The sequence below is a fragment of the Haematobia irritans genome, chromosome 2 (genome assembly GCF_050003625.1).
Source record: "Haematobia irritans isolate KBUSLIRL chromosome 2, ASM5000362v1, whole genome shotgun sequence".
NCBI classification, from domain to species: domain Eukaryota; kingdom Metazoa; phylum Arthropoda; class Insecta; order Diptera; family Muscidae; genus Haematobia; species Haematobia irritans.
Genome location: NC_134398.1, coordinates 88110172 through 88118763, shown reverse-complemented (window position 1 = coordinate 88118763; position 8592 = coordinate 88110172).

The window sequence follows — 8592 nt, the reverse complement described above, 5'->3', positions numbered from 1 at the left end:
AAACGGCAATAGGGAAAAAGTGGGTTCTAAAATTGTGCATTGGTTTACACGGCAGCGGTTAGACCTATAATGGTATATGGTGTTGTAGTCTGGTGGCCGGCACTTCAGCAACCGACAGGTTTAGATAAAGTTCAGTATAAGGCGTGCTTGTGTATCTCACGTGCATTCAGTAAGAGAGGAACAGATTCCCTTAATGTCATGCCGCATCTATTGCCTTTAGTCATTTTGGCCAAACAGTCAGCTGCAACAACGGCTGTGCGGTTGCGCGGGCTATCGCTGTGGTCGGAAAAATTGTACGGTCACTGTTCGGTCCTCAAAATAATGCCAGATATGCCTAACGTAGTGGATTACACTCTGGCGAAACCACTTTTCGAAAAAAAAAACCTTTGAAACTCTAATTCCCAACAGTGAGGCGTAGTGCAAACAGGCCCCGGGTAATAAACGATATATAGATTTCTACACTGATGGCTCCAAATTGGATGGACAAATGGATTTCGGAGTATATTCTAAAGATCTGGAACTTCGAATAGCGAAAAGATTACCTAATCACTGTAGTGTTTTTCAGGCTGAAATATTAGCAATAAGAGTGGTGGCGATTTGGCTGAGAAGTAATGTTCCAAAAAATGTTGGCATTAATATATACTCAGACAGTCAACCTGCAATAAAATCATTGGACTCTGTGTTCCTTAACTCGAAAACGGCCATCGAATGCCGCAAATCTCTCAACGAGATGGCTGAGCAGTACAATACTCACCTAATATGGATACCTGGCCATAGGAACATACCGGGGAACTGCGAAGCAGATGAGTTAGCAATGATAGGAACTAACAGGTTGGCTGATAAGTCCCCGGTCTGACACATAGATGGCGTCGCTAGTATTAAATGCATATTATTTTTATATAGTACCAACCTTCAAATGATTCGTGTCAAAATTTGACGTCTGTAAGTCAATTAGTTTGTGAGATAGAGCGTCTTTTTTGAAGCAATTTTTGTTATTGTGAAAAAAATGAAAAAAAGGAATGTCGTGTTTTGATAAAATACTGTTTTATGAAGGAAAAAATACGATGGAAGGAAAAACTTGGCTTGATAATGAGTTTCCGGACTCTGCCCCAGGGAAATCAACAATAATTGATTGACGGAGGAGGTGAATGCAGTGGATGCTCGAAAAGGTGGTTACCGACGAAAACATCAAAAAAATCCACAAAATGATTTTGAATGACCGTAAAGCGAAGTTGATCAAGATAGCAGAGGCCTTAAAGATATCAAAGGAACGTGTTGGTTATATCATTCATCAATATTTGGATATGCGGATGCTCTGTGCAAAATGGGTGCCGCGCGAGCTCAAATTTGACCAAAAACAACAACGTGTTGATGAGGCTGAGCGGTGTTTGCAGCTGTTAACTCGTAATACACCCGAGTTTTTTCATCGATATGTGACAATGGATGAAACATGGCTCCATCACTACACTCCTGAGTCCAATCGACAGTCGGCTGAGTGGACAGCGACCGGTGAACCGTCTCCGAAGGCGACCGGACATATCCCCCAACGGACATTTCGCCCAAAATGATTTTTGGGCGTTATGACCTCCATTGGGGCGGTCACATCGCCCAATTTTAGTTTGTCCTCCCTCATCGCGGTCATAAGCCCCATAAAAAAATGTGGGTGTTATGACCGTTTGAATATAATTGAATATAAACAATAGTTTAAAATAACAAAATTTATTTTTTTTAAATCATTCAAAAGATAGATATGATTACTTCATCTATCCATTAATTTTTTTTTTAAATATTTAATAGATATATATGCCTCTTATTGACAAATATCGAATCCTGCTTTTATTGTATATGCTGGAAGAAGATGTAAAACTAGCATATCTTCGCTTCATCGTTTGTTTTAATTGTTTTTGACTGGAACAGAATTTTTGACCATTTTGACCATTGAAATGGCCTTTGAAATGGAAAAGCGGCTAAAGTGGCACTACGAAGACCTATTTCGCTCGTGAAGTAGGTCGGTTTAAGCTCCAAGACATTTGAATTTATATATTGAAACATGAAAATTCGGAAATTGATAATTTTTTCTTTTGAACAAACCAGACAAATGCTGAATTGAAAATTATGTATTTTAAACTGAAAATTGGAACGAGATGAGATGATCGATTTGCTGCTGATGGGTACGTGAAAAAAATCGCGCGCGCGATTTATTTCAAGTACCCATCAGCAGCACATCGATCATCAATTGGGGATAAAAACTACTACTTACTTTAGGACAGTTTTTGATTTGTATTCCGACATTATTTTCCCCATAAAATATTGGGCGTTTTGACCGCCTATTTTTTGGGACATATGACCGCGATGAGGGAGGACATAAAGGCCAAACTAAAATTGGGCGATGTGACCGCCCCATTGGATGTCATAACGCCCAAAAATCATTTTGGGCGAAATGTCCGTTGGGGGATATGTCCGGTCGCCGTCTCCGAAGCGTGGAAAGACTCAAAAGTCCGCTGGCAAAGTAATGGCCTCTGTTTTTTGGGATGCGCATGGAATAATTTTTATCGATTATCTTGAGAAGGGAAAAACCATCAACAGTGACTATTATATGGCGTTATTGGAGCGTTTGAAGGTCGAAATCGCGGCAAAAAGGCCCCATATGAAGAAGAAAAAGTGTTGTTCCACCAAGACAACGCACCGTGCCACAAGTCATTGAGAACGATGGCAAAAAATCATGAATTGGGCTTCGAATTGCTTCCCCACCCACCGTATTCTCCAGATCTGGCCCCCACCGACTTCTTGTTCTCAGACCTCAAAAGGATGCTCACAGGGAAAAAATTTGGCTGCAATGAAGAGGTGATCGCCGAAACTGAGGCCTATTTTGAGGCAAAACCGTAGGAGTACTACCAAAATGGTATCAAAAAATTGGAAGGTCGTTATAATCGTTGTATCGCTCTTGGAGGGAACTATGTTGAATAATAATAACGAATTTTGACAAAAAAATGTGTTTTTCTTTGTTAGACCGGGGACTTATCACCCAACCTGTTACCTTACATATTCAAGTGGAACTGGAATCTGTTGGTATGTCTCTCGTTACCTGTAAGCTCTAACTGCTTGAGAAGGCTTTCATAATGGCAAATGTTCGATGGGAGAATTGCAAGGATTGCAATGACACCAAGCAAATATGGCCCCATTTAAACTTAAACCGCACACTAGATATGCTAGTGTTCTCGGAACGTCAGATATCACTCCTGATATCTGCTACAACGGGTCGCTGCCTGGCGATTTTGCAAAAACTATTGACGCGAAGTATAATGATTATTTTATGAGCTGTCATGATGCGGAGGATCTTGTGTGAGTGTCCTGCATTTTGTGTAAGGCGTAAGCGAATTTTTGGAGCATATAGCTTTAGATTACTGGCGGATCTGGAAAACGTTAATTTAAGCAGTCTGTTGGTCCAACAAAAGAAAATAATAGAGAAGATTCAGTGGTTAAAACAAGAAGTGCCCATATGTAACAGATACTTTTAGTTAAATGTGGTATCACAATGGACTGAATAGTCTAAGTGGGCCTGAAACTTAAGCGGGCTGCCACACTTTAACCTAACCTAACCGTACCTAAGCAGAGAATGAAACCGCAGAGTAGCGTCGTTGACCATTTTGTCCCAGTCGACGCCGTTGCCGAATATGTCGACTCATCTCGACAAAAATTTAGCTGCCAATTAATCAAAATATTATTTACATCACAAAAATGTATTAATAATTGGTGTTTTTGCCAAATTTTTTAACCTTCCACACACAATCAATCAATACCAAGTTGCTATAATAACAAAAATTTTGCTCAGAAAATTTGAATGAAATGTAAATTTAATAGTAAGATTGGTAGTACAACTAATGGCATTATCATTCGAATAACTTCAAATTGATTTTATAATGGCCGCCGCCGACTTATCCGTCGAGCGGCCGCCGATGAAAATGGGCCCGCTTCATTTTCTGATTGTAACATATTGATTTCAGTCGTAATATATTACTTTTCAAACACAATGTTTTTGTATCCAAATATATGTGTTAAAAAATTTTTGTCACAAACATTTTATTTTTTAACCATCTTTGGCATAGAAACTTGAGTTTGGTTGTTTTTCGAAACGGACCACATCAGAAACTATACCATGAAACAACTCTCTATAATTCTTTAAAAGTTATGAAAACTATAGTCTTATAGAGAGGCACCAAGTTGAATAATACCAGATCTGATGCACCCTCAAAAAAAATCGCCTCTTTAACATATGTTCCAAACATATTTTGCAGGAAGCACATATATTATTGGATACTGCCGAAACGTTAACATATTTGTTTTATGTGAACATATTATATGTTTGGAAGCATTTTGAGCCCAAAAATATTATATGCTTGGAAGAATTTTCCCAAAGACGATTGTGCTCATTCCCTAACATACTCGTAATTCTCACTTCCACGAAATATTTTAGTTCTTGGCACTTTTTTCTGTAATACAAATAATGTTGAAGAAATTATTCACTTTTATAAATTATTTAAATTTTACCTTTCGCCTGCACGGAGAATCGAACCGAGGACCATACAGTTTGTAAGCCAACACACTATCCACTGGGCTACGTAGCTGTTATAGTCACCAGCATGCAAAGGGTCGTGGGTTCAATCCCTGCTCCGACCGAACACCATTGTTTTTTTTTTTTTTTTTAATTTACGCATTTATATTTATACTATATTAAATTTTTATAATGAAACTTCGAAATGTGGGTTATTAAAGATTTATAGTCAGTAACAGTGCTTGATATAAACGAAATTGACTGATTTGTGGATAACATATTATTTTTTATTGCAAAATAACAATTTTGTAACAAAAACCTGTTTTTGGTACAAAACTTTAAAATTTGGAAGGAATTCAAAAACTCTAACAAACGAAGAACGTGCACAGAAAAAAAAGTGTCTCGTAAATTTAAGAAGATTTTTACAATAATTTATTACAAGAATTTTCCAGAATTTTAGTTCATTTTTCGTATCTTCAACGAAAATTAACTACTCGGAAGGAAATTTTACAAATTCTAAGTAGCAATCGTTTAGTTCATGGCCTACAAAATACGATGGAAATTTCCTTAAAAAATTTCTTAACTGGTAGTTAAAAATTCGTTTGTCATGCTATAAAACTACTAGTGAAATGTAAAGTATTTTGTAAATAATAAGTGCAATTTACTATAAGATTTTTTTGTATGAGAAAATATTTTTTTACGAAAAATGAACTTGAAAGTGGATAGCAATTTCTTACTGACAATTCCTATAGTTAATAATTGTTGGTAAAAAATTACCCAATGAAATATTTTTAGTTCACATGTAATTAAATTTATAGACATTTTCGTCAAAAATGGTAGATAACATTTCTTGAAAATTTTGCAAATTTTAAGTTAAACGTTTCATTGTTCGTAAACTGGTGTACCTTTACGAATATTATTCTTAGAGTAAATTGTCAGCAGATGCGATGAACTAATGCATAGTACAGAGATCGTTAACGGCATAGTGGAATGTGATTAATGTAAATATGATGTTACTTGAGTTTTGTTGTGTATACATGAGCGTGGGGTTGTTTTTATTTTTGTTCATTTAGTGGTTTGTGCGTGTGTTTGTTATTCGTGGATGGTTTATTTAGCTGGATGAGGTGTTGTTTTCAATAAAGGCACATGTGTTTTTGTTGTTGTAGGAATGTTTTGGCTTTGCTTGGTTTTGTTTGGCATGCTTCAGTTGTATAGTTGGCGTTGGCGTGGGCTGTTGCATCTTTTAAGTAGGTATGCAACAAGGCAATATAAAAGCATGGAATATTTTGGATTTTTGAGACATATATTGGTGTTTGTTTATTAAACCTTTTAAATGAAAGTTATTAATATTTTATCGGTAGTTTAGAAAAAAAGTTATTACGAATATTTAGGAAAATATGTTGAAATTGAAAGTGTATTGAAATTATTCTATGTAAAAAATTAATATTCAATTCCAGATGAATTTGGAAAATTTTTGTTATATCTCAGCGTATAGTTTATTCATAAATTGGTAAGTATTTTTTTAATATGTCTTTCTTTTAAAAAGAATATTTTTTATGTATATTATTATTTGTTAATTAATTTTTTTGGAAACCAGTTTAATGTTTTTCTTTGTTGTAAAAACAATATTAAATTTCAGAGCAACTCCAGATGGATTCGAACAAATAAAAAATAGAGAATTGGTAAGTTTTCTTTTAAAAATTTGCGTTATTTTAATTAGAATATTTACGTTTTTGTGACCTTTTTATCATCAAAATTACAGGTTTTAAATGCCTTATTTTAGTATTTCTTTAATCAAATTTTTTGGAAACCAATGTAATATTTTTAATGTAAAAACAAATATTTAATTTCAGAATAACCCCTTAAAAATTTGGACAAATTTTTAGTACTCCTTTGCCTGTAATTTAATAGTGAATTGGTAAGAATTCTTTAACTTTCTTTTAGCCCTGGACAGTCATCCTTATTTTTTGTACATTAACGTCAGCCTTCGTCATTTTGACTACGGCTCATTTCAAGACGCTAAAATTTTCATCGTGAGCGAAAAAGTGAACCAAACTTGAGTTTATTTTCTTATTCAATTTGGTTTTAAGTAGTATAAAACAAAAATTCATAAAACGGTCGAATTAGTATAACTTAAATTTACCATTTCCCAATAGACTAAAATGCATTTTAAATCGAAAATGAAATTACGTGTCGTCATTTTGACGAATGATGACTGTCTAGGGTTATCAAGAATATTTGGTTTTTAATGCATATTATTATTTTTTTTTCATTTGATTTTTTGAAAACCTATTTAATAATTTTATTTAATGTAAAAAATAAATATTTAATTTCAGAGTAACCCAAATAAATTTGGACAACTTTTTATATTTCCCCTCAGCGTACAATTTAATAGAGAATTGGTAAGTTTTATATTAAAACTTTGGCTTTCCTTCAACTAGAATATTTATTTTATTATATCTTTCACATCGATAACAACTTTTATGAGTTTATTTAGAATACTTCATTATTTCTCTAATTGTTTCAGGTACACATTTTATGAGATACGTTTTCCAAAGAAATGTTGAATTCCTTACACCATTTGATAAAATGCCCCCAAATATGGTAAGTTACAAGCTAAAATGAAGAACTAAAAATTATATTTCATTACATGGTGTTAATTTTTAACAATTTTCATTTTTGTTTCCATTTTTTCCAGCAAGATATGTGAAAAAAACTACCTACGATGAATAAAAAAAGGATAAGTCAAAATGTCCAAACAGTGGGTTCAAATGAACTACTCTCTGTTCCACGTGGTCATAATTTTTATTCACAAAAAACATTGTATTAAGAACTTTCATCATAAGTTTTTATAATGAAGTACTTTTGCTTAAAGAAAGTTTAATTTTAATGTATGAAAATTTTCATAATAGTAAAACGGTTTGTTGTTCCTTTAATTATTTAATTTCTCTGTACTGTGGAATGATTGATTTAAAAATAGTTTAGTCGTCGACATTTTAAAGAGACTGTTAACCAATTTTTATTATCGGGTTTCCCACAAAATAAGCAAGTAAACCAAAATAATACTGACTTTTTAACTTGGTAGGGGTATATAAATCTTATGGTGTTGTAAAAATGAACTAAACTACAATGTTATAGATGAACTAAAATTTAAGAGAATTATAAACTAGACAAGTTGAAAAAATCTTAAGGGCTAAATCATGGTCAATATTACTACAGTTTAGTTCATTTTGCAATGGAAAAGGGTTCACTGTTTTTTCAGTGTGGAGTCGAGTAAAAACATACATAAATAATTTTATAATTAATATAAACATAAATTTATTTAGGCGTGAACAGTTTTTTACTGGCATTTAACACCATCGCTCTAAAATGCCTTTTAATTTTCTTTAATAATTCATTTTAAAGAAAATAAACTTTTTAAATTGTTTTAGCTGCAAAACTCGAACTTAACGCCCGATTTTATATTTGAAGGTGTCCGTCAACTCCTCGTGGACTACTTATTAATAAAGAGGAACTAAACTTTGTTTTTATACATTTTACTGTGTAATTTTTCACTATTTCCTCCTTATTTCATTTTACTGTCCCAACTCTAAACAGAGTATAGTGCCCTTTCGTTATTTTTATGAAGACCCCTGATTTCTTTTAGCGAACCAAGAAAAAAATTGTGCCCATAATGCCAAAATGATAAACAAAACACGTGTCCACACATACATAAAATGCTGCTCTCACGGCGAAAACACATGCTGTTTTTTTTAATGTCTATTCTCTTGGTTCCGAATGTCTATTCTCTTTATTCAAATTAAATAATATTTAGACTTAAGCATATCAAATTTTTGGCGTTATCATAAACCAGTTTTCCGAAACAACATACAAGCGGTTTCATAGAAATTGTTCTCTTTTGATTCTTTCGCTGTGTTATGTTGATATCTTTTGTCAACTCTCCCGGTTTCCATCTCTATTTCTTTCTCTATACTCTCTCTGTCGCTTTGAATAAAATATCACAACATACACGCAGAGAAGGAATATGATCACCTCAAACA